Source organism: Muntiacus reevesi, chromosome 5 (assembly GCF_963930625.1).
Source record: "Muntiacus reevesi chromosome 5, mMunRee1.1, whole genome shotgun sequence".
Taxonomy (NCBI): Eukaryota; Metazoa; Chordata; class Mammalia; order Artiodactyla; family Cervidae; genus Muntiacus; species Muntiacus reevesi.
In genome coordinates, this window is record NC_089253.1 from 6,363,556 (window position 1) to 6,381,949 (window position 18,394).

Sequence of the window (18,394 nt, forward strand, 5' to 3'; positions counted from 1 at the left end):
GTCTAATTTTGTGGAAATCTATACATTCTGAAGAATTGGGTTGGCCAAAAAGTTATAGTTTTTCCATAGGATGGTATGGAGAAACCCAAATGAACTTCTTTTTGATCCACTCAATATTTAAGAAGATAGTTTGAAAATTACAGTGTACATTTTTTCTTCTTCTTTATGATTTCAGAACTATTTGACTGCTGAGTCACGTTTGACTCTTGATGACCCTTGGACTGTAGCCTGCCAGGTTCCTCTGTCTATGTGATTGTCCAGGCAAGAATACTGGAATGGGTTGCCATTTCCTCCTGTAGAGGATCTTCCCGACCCAGGGACTGAACCCGAGTCTCCTGCATCTCCCTCATTACAGGCATATTCTTTACCTCTTGAGCCACTGGGGACTGTCACAATTAATGGCTTTTCAATTGGCAGTAGTTTTAAAATTTTAACTCCAAATTTGTTGATCTTTTTAAAACTTTCCATTGAGCAAATCAAAGATTGAAGTTCATATGAAGAAGACCAGTTTCATAGGACACTAGCAGTGGATCTTCTCTGGAATAACAAAGGATTTTATAAACCTGTTTCTGCTGTTGGGTGGAGAGTGTTTAAATGTACACCTCAGCCTGCAGCACCCAGTCCTCATGCGTCTGTGCAAGGCCCCTGCTTTCTTTCTTCACTGCTTATTTGTCACCTAGTCCCTTAATCACTCCTCGTTCCACAATCCCATTTTCCTCCCAATATTGGCAACTTTTCTAATAGTGTGTGGACGTGTATCCTTCTATTGGTGTTTTCTATGCAGTTTTTGCTTGCTGTTTTAATCCACAAGAATGGCTTTGTGTGAAGGACTTGCTCTCTTTCTTGCTTTTCCTCATCTGGTATTGTGTTTCAAGGGCTTCCTTGGTGGCTCAGTGGTGAAGAATCTGCTGGCCAATGCAGGAGATGCAGATTCAATCCCTGGACTGAACAGATCCCCTAGAATTATAAAATGGCAACCCACTCCAATATTCTTGCCTAGAAAATCCCATGGACAGAGGAACCTGGTGGGCTACAGTCCATGGGGTCACAAAGATTCAGACTTGACTTAGTGACTAAACAGCAACAACAAATTATGTTTCAGAATCTCTCTATGTGACTGTGCATTTCTTTGGTCCTTTGCCTCTACCTGCTTTATAATATTCCATAGTTTGCACTTACCACATTTTACTGGATTGTCCTCCCAGTAACAGACATTTATTCCCTGCTACTTCAAGAAACATCATGATGAACACAGAGCATGCTATTACAGTGTGAATATTTTGAGGTAGTTTGCTAGTTTTATAATTTAAAAACTGCCTGCTGGGTTTTCTTCAGATGGAAGACTACAAATTTGTTCATATTGTAACAAATATAAAATTTTGGTATTTACTTTTATATTGGTTTTAGGTAGATGACAATAGTGGAGGTGATATCACACAGAGTACAGTTCTAAAAGCATAAGACATTTGATTATAATAGCTTGTTTGCAATGAGAAATCTTAGGGATATTGGGGAACTGAAGGGATGAATGCAGTGAGTGTTTTAAGTATTGTTTAATTTCTGTATTTATATGGCTTTTTTCTTATGTATTACCCATACTGTTAACCATCTAAACAAAAGATAGCCATATTAACAGTTACAGTAAAAGCAACAACAACAAAAGAATATCGGATTTTGAAATAGGAAACCGAACAAACCCAGGAGAGAACATTAAAATGGTAGGTGAATACAATGAAATGAATGACAGAAAAGCCAGGTTAAATGAAGATGTGTTACAGCAATTCACTCTAACTTTCTGGGCTGTGAAGTATTAACAGAGAACTTGTAGCTGCCTAAAGGAGAAGGAAATGGCAACCCACTGCAGTGTTCTTGCCTAGGAAATTCCATGGACAGAGGAGGCTGTGATGGCTGGTGGTGATGGTCCTTGGCGTTGCCAAGAGTCGCATATGGTTAAGTGACTAAACAGCAACACCAACCAACCCAAAAGACGAACCGAGGTTGGAAGGCTAGGAGCATGGAGTATAAGTGGGGGATTGTTTGGTTTGTTTTTTGCTGTTTTGTTTGGTACAGGGCAGCATATCGGGGTTTTATTTACTAATATTTTAATACATGGTAAAATACTTTTTTTTTCAGAAACTGTTTACTAAGTGTCTTAGCAGCACATAAACTAACCACACTGTAAGAAATATAATATGGCACTTGGATAATAGGCAGCTTGAATAATCTTTAATGTTTGGCCCACTGAAGTGTTAAAGAATCAGTAATTTTATGTCTTAGCCCTCCCGTGCCCTCAGTAGTTCTTATTTACATTACCTGGAGCCCTTTTATCCCTTGGTAGCTGTGTATCACTCATTATGATTTACCTTTTTCCTGTTCCTATCCTGTCCTGTCTTGTCATATTGATCCTGTGCTTTAAATGAATGTCTTTTCATTTATCTGAAGGTTAGAATAAGAGGTCAGCAGGTGAATTTTCTTCTGAAAGCTTCCCCTTGAAGCCATGGAAATATCTGCAGGATAATTTTTACAAGTTTGACGTGCATTTTTCAGTGTGAAGCTGATGTATAAAATTAAACAATGGAAAATACACAAAAATAAAAATGAAAATTGCCCCTTATTTTCATTTAAAGGTAATATTCCTCCTCCTCAAGTTATACTTTTAAGACATTCCCTCTTTATTTTCTTGTAAAGGTATGACACTAGAACACTTTCTAACACCATCAGTTCAGTTCACTTCAGTCGCTCAGTCCTGTCCGACTCTTTGCGACCCCATGAAGCGCAGCATGCCAGGCCTCCCTGTCCATCACAGACTCCCGGAGTTTACTCAAACATATGTCCATCGAGTTGGTGATGCCATCCAGTCATCTCATCCTCTGTTGTCCCCTTCTCCTCCTGCCCCCAATCCCTCCCAGCATCAGGGTCTTTTCCAATGAGTCAACTCTTCACATGAGGAGGACAAAGTATCGGACTTTCAGCTTCAGCATCAGTCCTTCCAATGAACACCCAAGACTGATCTGCTTTAGGATGGACTGATTGGATCTCCTTGCAGCCCAAGGGACTCTCAAGAATCTTCTCCAAAACCACAGTTCAAAAGCATCAATTCTTCATTGCTCAGCTTTCTTTATAGTCCAACTCTCACATCCATATATGACCACTGGAAAAACCATAGCCTTGACTAGACGGCTTTGTTGACAAAGTAATGTCTCTACTTTTTAATATGCTGTCTAGGTTGGTCATAACTTTCCTTCCAAGGAGTAAGCATCTTTTAATTTCATGTCTGCAATCACCATCTGCAGTGATTTTGGAGCCCAGAAAAATAAAGTCAGTTACTGTTTCCACTGTTTCCCAATCTATTTGCCATGAAGTGATGGGACCAGATGCCATGATCTTAGTTTTCTGAATGTTGAGCTTTAAGTCAACTTTTTCACTCTCCTCTTTCACTTTCATCAAGAGACTCTAGTTCTTCTTCACTTTCTCCCATAAGGGTGGTGTCATCAACATAACTGAGGTTATTGATATTTCTCCCGGCAATCTTGATTCCAGCTTGTGCTTCATCTAGCCCAGCGTTTCTCATGATGTACTCTGCATGTAAGTTAAATAAGCAGGGTGACAATATACAGCCTTGACGTACTCCTTTTCCTATTGGGAACCAGTCTGTTGTTCCATGTCCAGTTCTAACTGTTGCTTCCCGACCTGCATATAGGTTTCTCAAGCGGCAGGTCAGATGGTCTGGTATACCCATCTCCTTCAGAATTTTCCACAGTTTATTGTAATCTACACAGTCAAAGGCTTTGGTATAGTCAATAAAGCAGAAATAGATGTTTTTCTGGAACTCTCTTGCTTTTTCGATGATCCAGCTAATGTTGGCAATTTGATCTCTGGTTCCTCTGCCTTTTCTAAATCCAGCTTGAACATCTGGAAATTTATGGTTCATGTATTGCTGAAGCCTGGTTTGGAGAATTTTAAGCATTACTTTACTAGCGTGTGAGATGAGTGCAATTGTGTGGTAGTTTGAGCATCCTTTGGGATTGCCTTTCTTAGGGATTGGAATGAAAACTGACCTTTTCCAGTCCTGTGGCCACTGCTGAGTTTTCCAAATTTGCTGGCATATTGCGTGCAGCATTTTCACAGCATCATCCTTTAGGATTTGAAATAGTTCAACTGGAATTCCATCACCTCCACTAGCTTTGTTCATAGTGATGCTTTCTAAGGCCCACTTGACTTCACATTCCAGGATTTCTGGCTCTAGGTGAGTGCTCACACCATCATGATCCTCTGGGTCGTGAAGCTCTTTTTTGTACAGCTCTTCTGTATATTTTTTGCCACCTCTTCTTAATATCTTCTTCTTCTGCTATGTCCATACCATTTCTGTCCTTTATTGAGTCCATCTTTGCATGAAATGTTCCCTTGGCATCTCTAATTTTTTGAAGAGATCTCTAGTCTTTCCCATTCTGTTGTTCTCCTCTATTTCTTTGCATTGATCGCTGAGGAAGGCTTTCTTATCTTTCCTTGCTATTCTTTGGAACTCTGCATTCAAATGGGCATATGTTTCCTTTTCTCCTTTGCTTTTTGCTTCTCTTCTTTTCACAGCTATTTGTAATGCCTCCTCAGACAACCCTTTTGCCTTTTTGCATTTCTTTTCCATGAGGATGGTCTTGATCCCTGTCTCCTGTACAATGTCACGAACCTCCGTCCATAATTCATCAGGCACTCTGTCTATCAGATCTAGTCCCTTAAATCTGTTTCTCACTTCCACTGTATAGTCATAACACCATACACAAAAATAAACTCAAAATGGATTAAAGATCTAAATGTAAGACTAGAAACTATTAACTCCTAGAGGAGAACATAGGCAAAACACTCTCCGACATAAACCACAGCAGAATCCTCTATGACCAACCTCCCAGAATATTGGAAATAAAAGCAAAAATAAACAAATGGGACCTAATAAAACTTAAAAGCTTCTGCACAACAAAGGAAACTGTAAGCAAGGTGAAAAGACAGCCTTCAGAATGGAGAAAATAATAGCAAATGAAGCAATGGACAAAGAATTAATCTCAAAAATATACAAGCAACTTCTGTAACTCAATTCCAGAAAAATAAATGACCCAATCAACAAATGGGCCAAAGAACTAAACAGACATTTCTCCAAAGAAGACATACAGATGGCTAACAAACACATGAAAAGATGCTCAACATCACTCATTATCAGAGAAATGCAAATCAAAACCACAATGAGGTACCACTTCACGCCAGTCAGAATAGCTGCTATCCAAAAGTCTACAAGCAATAAATGCTGGAGAGGGTGTGGAGAAAAGGGAACCCTCTTACACTGTTGGTGGGAAAGCCGACTAGTACAGCCACTATGGAAAACAGTGTGGAGATTTCTTAAAAAACTGGAAATAGAACTGCCATATGACCCAGGAATCCCCCTGCTGGGCATACACACCAAGGCAACCAGAATTGAAAGAGACACGTGCACCCCATTGTTCATCGCAGCACTATTTATAATAGCCAGGACATGGAAGCAGCATAGATGCCCATCAGCAGAAGAATGGATAAGGAAGCCGTAGTACATATACACAATGGAATATTACTCAGCCGTTAAAAAGAATACATTTGAATCAGTTCTAATGAGATGGATGAAACTGGAGCCTATTATACAGAGTAAAGTAAGCCAGAAAGAAAAACACCAATACAGTATACTAACGCATATATATGGAATTTAGATAGATGGTAACAATAACCCTGTATGCGAGACAGTGGAAGAGACCCAGATGTATTGAACAGTCTTTTGGACTCTGTGGGAGAGGGCGAGGGCAGGATGATATGGGAGAATGGCACTGAGACATGTAAATTATCATATGTGAAACGAATCGCCAGTCCGGTTTGATGCATGAGATGGTGCTCGGGGCTGGTGCACTGGGATGACCTAGAGGGATGGGATTGGGAGGGAGGTGGGAGGGGGTTTCAGGATGGGGAACACATGTACACCCATGGTGGATTCAAGTCAATGTATGGCAAAACCAATGCAATATTGTAAAGTTAAAAAAAAAAAAAAGAAAAAAGAAATTTTCTTTTGAGTTTACATTAAAATAATTATTTAATTAATTAGATATTTTTTCATATTTGTTATAGAATATAAGGGAAAATGCAATAAAGTAATTTATATCAGCATCCGTACATACCCATGGTTAACATTTTAATGTGTTTTTAAAATTCAAGTTTTTTAAAATAACAATGTGATCATTTCAAATAAACAGTTTTGTACTCTCTTTTTAAAATATAACATTAAATATCACATCACATTTATCCCTGTAATCACAAACTGTTATACATGCATTATTTATTTTTAATATTTTACTGAAGGAATAAAAACACACCTCACTTAAATTTTCTTATATTTTTGGACATCCAATTAAACCATTTAACTTAAACATTCTCATATTTTTGGACATTCAATTGGCTTCTGTTACTTCACTTACCTAGAAAATGCTGTGAAAAACATCATTGTGTAGAATACTCCTTTGGGTATGTCCTTTGGGTATATTATTAGAATTTCAAAGTATGTTAACCCATTTCATTTCATTTATTGTGAATTTTTATTTATTCATTTGATTTTTGGTACTTAATTGTTAACTCTATTACATTTCAAAATACCCGCTTCCCTATATTGAATGCCAATAACACAAAATTAGAAACTTTTTTTAACTTCTAAGAGATAACCAACTGTATGTGTAAAATCAATGTCAATTTCTATACCTATGTTTATGCCTGTATATGTAGATTAACATTTGTGTACATGTATATTCTTAATTCAAAAATATCCCATTATTATTTATTATTATTTTTATTATTTTATTTCAATTATATGTTATTTTATTTTTAATGGCTACATAGTAGCACATAATGTGTATGATAATTTATTTTATATTTCTCTACTGTTGGCCTTTTTACTTTTATTCATTGTATCACAGATTGTACTGCAGTGACTATTTTAGAAATTTATGTGTACCCTTGGTTCATTTGTTTACTATTTACTTTCTTAAGAAAGTTCAGTCTGTGATATTTTAGTCTTACTGTTAGGAAAAAAAGATTAAACTTTATTTACATTTTTTTCTTCACCAATACATCATATTATATTTGCTTTAATGTATTGTTCTCCAGCATATGGACTAATATGGCCACTGTGTGTTGACCAATTAAACACTGAAGAGTTTGTCAGAAGAGTCTAATACTTAAATATGTGTGCAACAGGAAGTTAGGTAAATGATCTATAACAAATAATCCATTCATTCAGTCCATCTTTATTTTACCTACTCTGTTAGGTATTTGCGCCATTGGGCTTCCCAGGTGGTGCTAGTGGTGAAGAACCTGCCTGCCAATGCAGGAGACATAAGAGACGTGGGTTCGATCCCGGGGTCGGGAAGATCCCTGAAGAAGGGAATGGCAACCCATTCCAGTATGCTTGCCTTGAGAATCCCATGGACAAAGGAGCCTGGTGGGCTACAGCCCATAGCGTTGCGCAAAGTTGGACATGATTAAAGTGACCTAGCACACATACAATGTATCCAGAGTTCTTACTCTTAGAATTGATAACTTGTTGAAGCTATCTGCATAAAAATATATACATATATTTTTTTTTCCAAAGAAACACTGGAAGAAAGTCAGCTTGATTCTAAGCTGGAAGTTATGGTTAAATGATGCTGAATTAGCTAAAATTGCTAGTATTTTGAAGACAGAGATAGAACTTAAAGATGCATTTATAGATTCAATTGAAAATGTTATTAACAAATAGGATTTAATTCAGCAGTTGTAAAATAGATATGTTTAAGTAGATTATACTTGACAGACATGTGAAAAAAATCTTAATATTGAATATCCTGTATTAAATATATGAGTTTTAATATATATTGTAATGCATAGTCTGATTAAAATTCTAACCAAGTGAGTAAGTACCATTGATATGAGTATTGTTTTCTTCCAAAAATTATTGCATATGCTCAGGTTATTGGTACATCTGTTTTGGCTTATAAATTTTAGGAGGAATTTTGATAAATTGAAAATGGTGTAAAGATGTGGAAGAACAATACAAGAAGAGTAACTTAGAGGTAACTATATATTCAGCAATTGTGATCAGATGTTCTGAATCTGTGATAATGAAGCAACAAGTCTTCCTCAGCTTTTTAGCCAACCAGTCTCTGCAAAATACATCTCATTCCTCGGTGTGTCGGAGGAGAAAAATGTAATAATGACATACAATCAAATGCTCTGTAACTCTTGAGGCCTTTGTTGTTGGGCCTTAGAAAGGAGTGGAGGCAGAGACAGGTGTGAGTATCCACAGTAATGTCATAGATGAGTTTTAAAAATTCCATTTTAATAATGTTTGTCAGCTAAAGAGGTCAAATAATTTTCACTTGATATGTTTTTACCTTTTAGAACAGTTGCATGAGGGAAAGTGGAGGGCATTTTTATTGCTGTTCTGTTAAATTCTTCAGTGCTCAGTTTTGGAGACTAGTGACCTTGGCAGAGGTCACAGGTGTTAGGTGTGGTAAAAATGTCATACCTTTTAATTGGTGACTGTTCACTAGACAGCATTGCCTTTAAAAACCCATGAATGTGTTTGTGTGTAGTTCTGACTACCATTTATGTTGAATTTAAGTTTTTCCAGACAGACGCAAAATCCAGAAGTGAATCTCCTCTGCTCTCCAGGCTTTTGGCACAGGAAAGGCAGCAGAGAAAATCAGTACAGAACTGTCATATGTCAGTCTTGCTTTCTTCTCTCTGTAGTAGCTAAATTTCTTTCTGATTCATAGTAGATTTCTAAGGAAAGACCACATTCTCACTGGAAATGGAAGGAAGTTCATTTCTAGAAAGTGCAGAATGAAGTATGTTGTTTTAGCCGCTAAGTCAGGTCTGACTCTTTGCGACCCCATGGACTATAGTTGGCCAGGCGTCCCTGTCCATGGGATTTCCCAGGCAAGAATACTGGAGTGGGTTGCCATTTCCTTCTCCAGAGGGGTCTTCCTGACCCAAGGATCCAACCCACCTCTCCTGCATTGGAGGGCAGATTCCTGATCACTGAGTCACCTGGGAAGCTCTAGAATAAAGTATGATGACAGGTAAGAGGAAAGATTTGAGTTAAACATAAAATGTCTGGATAAAGTATCAGAATCAACATTAAACTTTGGTGGTCCCTTAAGTTATGTGGGAAAAAATTTTCTGCAAGCATCCTTCTTTCAAATTTCTTTTAGAGACAGTGTTTTATAAAAGACAGTTTATAGATAGGAAGAAAGGTCAGCCTGAGTCAAAAATCACATCATAGTTGAAAGTCTCCAGGCAGTAAGTTGACAGAAACCAGCTAGGATCATTTGGAATGAATTAAAGTTTTTTTTTTTATTATGGCATGAAGGGGCATTCATGAGCTTTTGGATATACCCCAAGAGTCCTGAATTGGTGGCTTTTATTAGGATTTATTGAGAAATAATTCCTTCAATTATTATTAACTACTTTCTGGTTGGTCATGATACCTTATTCATTATTGTTTCCATATGAAACCTTATGAAAATAGTTAGGTAATCCACATTTGAAGTAGCTCTTCCTTGAAATATGTTTTTGTCTTTATATATTATTGGTATAAGCTAGACATTTAAATTAGAGCCGCAGTTTTCACTTATAGATACAGCAAAAATAAATTGTTCTGATTTTCTGCCATGAGCCCTTTTATTTACTATAAAAGCAATAAAAAATGCCTACCATTGCCTTGGAAGTCATATAGAGTACTTTATGGGGTTGTCTCTTCTTGCTCATGTATTTGTCTTATGACTACTTTCTTTGGCTTTCACTGCTAAAGAAACATTTTCCCCAAGGAATATTTTTTTGAAATAATTTTCTTTAGTATCGACCTGCATTTCTGAGGTTCTTAAGAATAAGGGTCAGTTTGGGCTTTTCCACTTACTATACTACCACTTTCTAGCTTTGTGGGGGAAGATAAGCTTGTGATAAATAGGTAAACCATTGCAATGTATTGGGTCAAGTGTTTCAAAATAGGTTTCAGTTCAATCACTCAGTCGTGTCCGACTCTTTGTGACCCCGTGAATTGCAGCACTCCAGGCCTCCCTGTCCATCACCAACTCCCGGAATTTACTCAAACTCATGTCCATCGAGTCGGTGATGCCATCCAGCCATCTCATCCTCTGTCGTCCCCTTCTCCTCCTTCCCCCAATCCTTCCCAGCATCAGGGTCTTTTCCAATGAGTCAACTCTTCGCATGAGGTGGCCAAAGTATTGGAGTTTCAGCTTCAGCATCAGTCCTTCCAATGAATAGCCAGGACTGATCTCCTTTAGGATGGACTGGTTGGATCTCTTTGCAGTCCAAGGGACTGTGAAGAGTCTTCTCAAAATAGGTATAGCGAAAGGCAAAAGGGAAACTTTGAGAAAGATGCCCCCAATTTTTCAGGATATTGGAAAAGGAGAAAACTTTGGAGATATAAATGAGGATACTATTGGGGATGTTGGCCTTAGCAAGGCCTCCACGAGAAAATGAGCCTTGGGCTGAGACTTGAGGAATAATAAGGAGTTCTTCTGATAGCACAGAGGTAGTTAGAAGAGGTGTAATGCCATCACAATAGAAGAAAGGCAACAGCATAAGCTGCAGAGAGGGAACTGAGATATGCAATAAAGTGTGCAATCACTGGTCAGCATAATGTGTCCAGGAGCTGAACTGAGTTATATAATGCGAAAGTGTAACTGAGTGCCCTTACGGTTTCAGCAATTTGGCTTATTTACAGGCTTCTAGTATAAGTTGGATCAGCAATAAGGTTAGACTGGATGACATATACAGGCCCATCAGAGAGCTACAGCAACCCTGAGGGTTTTCTTCAAATTGGGTGTTGCTCAGTTCAATACAGAAGATCCCAGTGCCTAGAGTGGTGAGTGTTGGGGAAGTGGAGACAGAGTTGGTATCCCGGGAAGTGTGGTTTGATGGAAAGACCAGGTCCTGAGTTCTGATCCTAGGTGTGAATTAGATAGATCTTGTGGTTTTTTTGGTTTCAATTCTTTTTTCTTTATTTCCAAAATGAGGGCATTAAAGGATCATCTCAGAGGCTCACTCATTCGTGATCCACCATACATTAATTGCACACCTACTAGTTACCTGGGATGCTCTTTATTTCTTTAGATACTTTTGAGTGGAATAAAACTCATCTCCTATAGCTCCAACTATAAGCAGAGCTGAGGATGAAAAGACAGTCTTGGAAAGAGTGATTTTTAAGAAACTGCCCTAAGAGCATTTAAATTCTGCAACTAGACCTAGTTTGTAGGTGGCCAGAGATGGGACCATAAGAATAGCTTCTGTTAACTTATTATATGCCAGGTACTGTACTTAATATGTATACATAATTAATATATATTAATATATATTTAATATATGTGCAATATATTTACAATTACCCTTTGGGGAGATTATTTCATTTTTCATTTTATAGTTGAGGAACATGAGACAGAAAGGGTAAGAATATTACCTAAGGCCACACCACTTAGTTTGGTGCAAAAGTAATTGCAGTTTTTGACCTTGAATTTTAAGTCATTATGACAAAGGCTCAAACACATCTTTATTCAAAACTGTAATCATTACAATCAACACATTTTTGTCAACAAGAAATAAGTTTGTTTATTCTTGTAGCATAAAAATCCATGCTTCAGGAATTCTTGGAAAACCTTTTCTGCCTCCTGCTGGCTGTGGAAGCATTTTCCCTGAAAAAAGTTGTCGAGATGCTTGAAGAAGTGGTAGTCGGTTGGCGAAAGGTCAGGTGATTATGGTGGATGTAGCAAAACTTTGTACCCCGATTCATTCAATTTTTGAAGCATTGATTATGAGAAGTGCGATCGGGCATTATCATGGAGAAGTATTGGGCCCTTTCTGTTGACCAATACCAGCTGCAGGCGTTGCAATTTTTGGTGCATCTCATTGATTTGCTGAGAATACTTCTTATATATGATGGCTTTGCTGTATTCAGGAAGCTCTAGTGGATCAGATGGGCAGGGAATCACCGAACAGTGACGGTGACCTTTTTTGGTGCAACTGGCTTCGGGAAGTTTTTGGGAGCTTCTTCTAAGTACAGCCACTGAGCTGGTCATTGCTAGTTGTCATATAAAATCCACTTTTTGTTATACGTCACAGTCCGATCCAGAAATTACTCATTGTTGTTGCATAGAATAAGAGAAGATGACATTTCAAAATGATGATTTTTTTAAAAAAATTTCCAGCCAGCTCATGAGGCACCCACTTACTGAGCTTTTTTACCCTTCCAATTTAATTCAAATGCTGAATGACCATAGAATGGTCGACATTGAGTTCTTCAGCAACTTCTCCTGTAGTTGTAAGAGGATCAGCTTTAATGATTGCTCACAATTGGTTGTTGTCAGCTTCTGATGGGCAGCTACTATGCTCCTCATCTTCTAGGCTCTTGTCTCCGTTGCAAAACTTCTTGCACCACCACTGCACTATAAATTTGTTAGCAGTTCTTGGGACAAATGCATGGTTGATGATGAGAGTTGTCTGTCCGCTTTAGACCCATTTTGAACTCAATTAAGAAAATAGGTTGAATTTGCTTTTTGTCTAACATCATTTCCATAGTCTAAATAGAAAATAAACAGCAGGTAATAAGTAACCAGCAAAAAAGCATAAAACAAGAAATGTGCATTAAAATGATTATAACATAACCACATTTGTTTAAGAATGTATTCCACTATCATATGGCAAATTTCAACAGTGCAAAAACTGAAATTATGTTTTCATCAACCTAATAGTAAAAGTGTTTCAAACTCAGGTCTGTCTGTCTTCAAATTGATTCTAAAATAATGACTACCAAACCTGATTGAACCTACTGCAGGAACTCCTACAGATCTAAAGAATCAGAATTTCAGAAAGTACAACAGAAATAACATTTGTTTTTAAATAATCCATCAATTAATTTTAATGTGTGATTAGAGAAATATTAGATAAAGATTTTTATAAAATGACAGGAAAATCCAATGGTTGGATAAAAGGCTAAACAACTGAAAGAGTGACGTTTTATGGTTTGGAAAGAGCATTTGAATTCACATCCCTGTTCTGATTAGCACCATGTTCTGTTCTTAAGGAAGTAACAGAGAGCATAAAGGGAAGCCTGGGTTCCAGAACTGTGTCTTTATGAACTAACTAGCAATGCAGACAGAGGCAAAAAAGTTGGCCTGTATGACATGTAAGGCCTCATGAAAGAGCTAAGTTCTAAGATTATAAAAATAATTAAGAATTAGGTGTTGTGTAAGCTTTATTTGGTTTGATTAAAAATATTTCCTTGGAGAAAAAGAGTCAAAATTGACCTTAAAGGGTACAAAGTTACATAATTTTTGACAAACGTAAAATACCAGAGCAGAATATAAAAAAAGTCTTTTGTAAACCTCTATGCTAATTTTTATTTTTATTTTTTTCCTTGAAATGACTAATTGTTGACTCACCAAGAGATAACTAGGGAAATGACTAATTATTAGAGATTACTAGTAAAAAAAAAAATAAATTACTAGTAATACTACTCTGGCCTTTTCAGATCCCTTTGAACACCAGTTTTGCATTGATATTTACATGTAGAATGTCATTTTATATTTCCCTAAAATTGCTGAGAAAATTCCCAGCTGAGAGAAAAATGTTATTTGAAAGTTAATTTACCAGAAAAGGTAGTTTGCAAGTCCTCTCTAGAGTCAACTGTTTCAACAGAATTTTGTTACAGTTTAATAGCTCTGTCAAAAACTTGGATGAAGATGAGGAAAACGTGAATGTAAAATTTTCAGCTAAGGCAAAATTGGAAGGAAAAAGTAAAAATAGAGCATTCACATCCAATATAATATAATGGGCTAACATTAATAAATTCTTACATTTATGTACCTGCTCTCTCACACTGCTGTTTCCCCACCCCATTTATTTTTTTCATTGCAGGATAGAGGGGTTCTTGATAGCAATTCATGTGAGAAAATTGTAAACAGAAGATGAGTCATTATGCAACATAGTTCCTCACAATATAACAGTCTTGGAATCAGCAGAACTTGTCCTTAGTGAGAGAGAGCATAATCTTAACTACTGAATTCTGGTAAATTGGAAAAGGTCACTGAGATGATCATTGTTGTTCAGTCGCAAAGTGATGTCCGACTCTTTGCAACCCCATGGACAGCAGCACACCAGGCATCTCTGTCCCTGACTGTTTTCAGAGTTTGCTCAAATTTGAGCAGATTTGCTCCACTGAGTTGGTGATGCCATCCAACCATCTCATCCTCTGTCATCCCTTCTCCTCCTGCCTTCATTCTTTCCCAGCTTCAGGGTCTTTTCCAGTGAGTCAGCTCTTCTCATCAGGTGGCCAAAGTATTGGAGCTTCAGCTTCAGCATCAGTTCTTCCAATGGATATTCAGGGTCAATTTCCTTTAGAACTGACTGGTTTGATTTCCTTGCTGTCCAAAGGATTCTCAAGAGTCTTCCCCAACACCACAGTTTGAAACCATCAATTCTTCAGTGCTCAACCTTCTTTATGGTCCAACTTTCACATTCGTACATGACTACGAAATGACCATGACTACTATGACTACTATGGAAAAACCATAACTTTGACTAGATGGACTTTTGATGGCAAAGTGATGTTTCTGCTTTTTAATAATACACTGTCTAGGTTGGTCATAACTTTTCCAAGGAGCAACCGTCTTTTAATTTTCTGGTTGCAACACCATCCATAGTGATTTTTGGAGCCCTAGAAAATAAAATCTGCTGCTGTTTCCATCTTTTTGCCATGAAGTGATGGGACTGGATACCATGATCTTAGTTTCTTGAATGCTGAGTTTTAACCCAGCTTTTTCACTCTCCTCTTTCACCGTTATCAAGAGTTTAGTTCATCTTTGCTTTCTGCCATTAAGTTGGTTTCATCTGCATATCTGAGGTTGATATTTCTCCTGGCAATCTTGATTCCAGCTTGTGATTCATTCAGTCCAGCATTTTGCAAGATGTACTCTGCATTTAAGTTGAATAAGCAGAGTGAGGATATACAGCTTAATGTACTCCTTTCCCAATGTCGAACCAGCCTGTAGTTCCATGTCTGATTTTAACTCTTGCTTCTTAACCTGCATACAGGTTTCTCAGGAGACAGGTAAGGTAGTCTGGTATTCCCATCTCTTTTAAGAATTTTCCACAGTTTGTTGTGATCCACACAGTCAAAAGCTTTATCTTAATCAATGAAGTAGAAAGTAGATTTTTGGGGGAATTCCATTGCTTTCTCTATGATCCAACAGATTTTGGCAATTTGATCTCTGGTTCTGCCTTTTCTAAATCCAGCTTATACATATGGAAATTCTCAGTTCACATATTGCTGAAGCCTAGCTTGAAGGATTTTGAACATTACCCTGAACATTACATAGTATGTGAAATGAGCACAATTGTCTTATAGTTTGAACATTCTTTGGCATCCCTTTCTTTGGAATTGGAATGAAAACTAAACTTTTCCAGTCCTTTGGGCACTGCTGAGTTTTCCAAATTTGCTGTTATATTGAGTGCAGAACTTTAACAGCATCATCTTTTGGGTTTTGAAATAGCTCAATTAGAATTCTGTCACCTCCACTAACTTTGTTCGCAGTAATGCTTCCTAAGGCCCGCTTGACTTCACACTTTAGGATGTCTGGCTCTAGGTGAGTAACCATGCCATCATGTTTATCTGGGTCCTTAATACCTTTTTTGTATAGTTCTTCTGTGTATTCTTGCCATCTCTTCTTAATCTCAACTGCTTCTGTTCAGTTCTTGCTGTTTCTGTCCTTTATTGTGTCCATGTTTGCTTAAAATTGTCCCTTGGTATCTCCAGTTTTCTTGAAGAGATCTGTGGTCTTTCCCATCTATTGTTTTCCTCTATCTCTTTGCATTGTTCTCTTAAGAAGCCTTTCTCATCTCTCCTTGCCATTCTCTGGAACTCTGCATTAAGCTGAATATATCTTTCCCTTTCTCCTTTGCCTTCCCCTTCTCTTCTTTTCTCAGATCTTCCTTCATAAGGCCTCCTCAAACAACTATATGTTCCTGCAATTCCTTTTCCTTGGGGATCGTTTTGGTCATTGCCTCCTGTACAATATTACCATCCATAGTTCTTCAGGAACTTTGTCTATCAGATATTCCCCATTAAATGTTTGTCACTTTTACTGTATAATCATAAAGGATCTGATTTAGACCATGCCTGAATGGTCTAGTGTTTTCCACTACTTTCTTCATGGCGGGAGTCTTAAAATTTTAGCAAGAATTTTAGAGGCCTAAAGAATTGTGTTTAACCCAAAGAAAACAAGAGTGAGCTAGAAAATCATCCTACTTTTCTCTTCCATTTTTTGGCAGTGCCATGTGGCATGTATGATCTTAGTTCCCCAACCAGGAGTCGAACCCACACCTCTGCATTGGAAGCACAGAGTCTAACCACTGGACTGCCAGGGAGGTCCTGAAGCCATCCTAGTTTTAGCTTCAGTTTTTTAATGTCTATTTTAGAATATTTGTATCCAGAGTGGCCTTGTGGGTAGAAGTTATAAAGACACATATTTCATGTAAGTGTAAGAAAACAAAATAGAAGTTTTTGATGGTAGAACTGTTTGCTCTCTCCAGACATAGTCAACAAAGGGTATGTATTGCCTTTCGTTAGGACTCTCATGAGAGATTAGACACTGGGTTGATGGTGGCATGTGGGTTAGACCATTTTAGTTCTCTGATTTTAGATGTATATGTTTTAGGAAATTATTTAGCAAAATAAACTTACTGATAAATAAACTGTTTAGTTGAAACTGAATCCTTTCTATATGTAAGGTTCATATATAATTACCATAAAATGTATTTCTTGTCTTAAACGAAATTTCACTTTTGTGATGATTAACTACACAAAGTACTGCCATTGCCCAAATTATGGTCTTCCAATTAGTTATGCACACTTCATTCAGAGTTATCATTGCCAAATTCTAATGTCTACTTACCACCTCCCTGCTCATGACATAATGCTCTGTACTGATTTTAGGATAAACACACACATTCTTAATATGACCTACAAAGTTCAACAAGGTCTAGCCCTACCTGCTTCTCCAGTTTTATGTTATACCATTCTCCATTTCCAGTCCAACCATATTGGCCTACTATTAATTTCTCATGTATAAAATGTGCTCCCATTTTCCGCACATCAGTTTTCATGCTGGTTTTTTTTTTTTTTTTTATGCATAAATGTTCTTCTCATTCCTAAATGACTTCTGCTCACCGTTCAGATCTCAGTTCACTTTTCATTTAGTCCAGAAAGGCTACCTGATCTTCCTGTTTAGATCACATTCCCTGTTATATATGTGCTCATATTCTGTAGTTCTCATTCACTGCATTGATCTCATCTCGGGGCTCTACTCTCATGACCTTGTCTAAACCTAGTTACCTACCAAAGGCTCCACCTTCAAATACCATCATGATAGGGTTTCAATGTATATATTTGGGGGACACAAACATTTAGTCCATAGGAAGGACCAAACTATGTATTATTTATACATACTCATCTAAAATATATTTCTAGTTTTAAAATTTTACACATGGAATTTTCAGTTACATTTGAGACTTGCCTGCAATGCAGGAGTTGGATCCCTGGGTTAGGAATTTCCTCTGGAGAAGGGAATGGCTACCTATTCCGGTATTTTTACCTGGAGAATTCCATGGACTGCGGAGCCTGGTGGACTATAGTCAATGGGGTTGCAAAGAGTCAGACACAACTGAGCAATGAACACTTTCACACTTTTTGAGATCTTCACAGGTAAGGTTTGAACCATGAAAGTTATGCTGCCATCTAGTGATAACTAACCTAATGAAATTTGAAAACTAGAGTAGCAGGTTAAGCTCTCCAGGAATGGTAGAACATGTCATCCACATAGAATGGGCTGGACACATATCTTAGGAAGACATTTCTTTTTAGTGAATTTGAAGGAGCTGATTCTTACAAAGATCATGAATTAATAATGACTAAATAAAACAAATCTTAGCTGTAGAATACTATCCATGTAGTAAGTGGATTAGATGGTTTCCTATGATTGTTCCACATAACTGAAATCTGTCTCCGTTTCCTTACTGTCTTGACTGCTTCTGAATGAGAGAGTTTTGTACTCTGATAACCTAATAAAAAGGAATTTTCATCTTGGTTTAAAGAACTAACCATATTCAGGAACAAACATATATGAGGAAATGAGTCCTTGGTAAAATTTCCAGTTAGATTTTGCAGCATCATAAGGAAGAAGTGGAATGCTAAAATAAGCTTCATTTATCCCAAGTAGACACTTAAAGCCACTTTGAATTAAATTACTGTGATTTAATGTAAACACAGCAATAAAACACTTCC

At 37.4% G+C, this 18,394-nt stretch overlaps 1 protein-coding gene across 5 annotated transcripts in view; it reads left to right on the forward strand.

Annotated features, from left to right (window-relative positions):
- NOX4 (NADPH oxidase 4) overlaps nt 1-18,394 on the forward strand; it is a 175,328-nt gene that overhangs the window by 14,755 nt on the left and 142,179 nt on the right. The window lies entirely within an intron of this gene.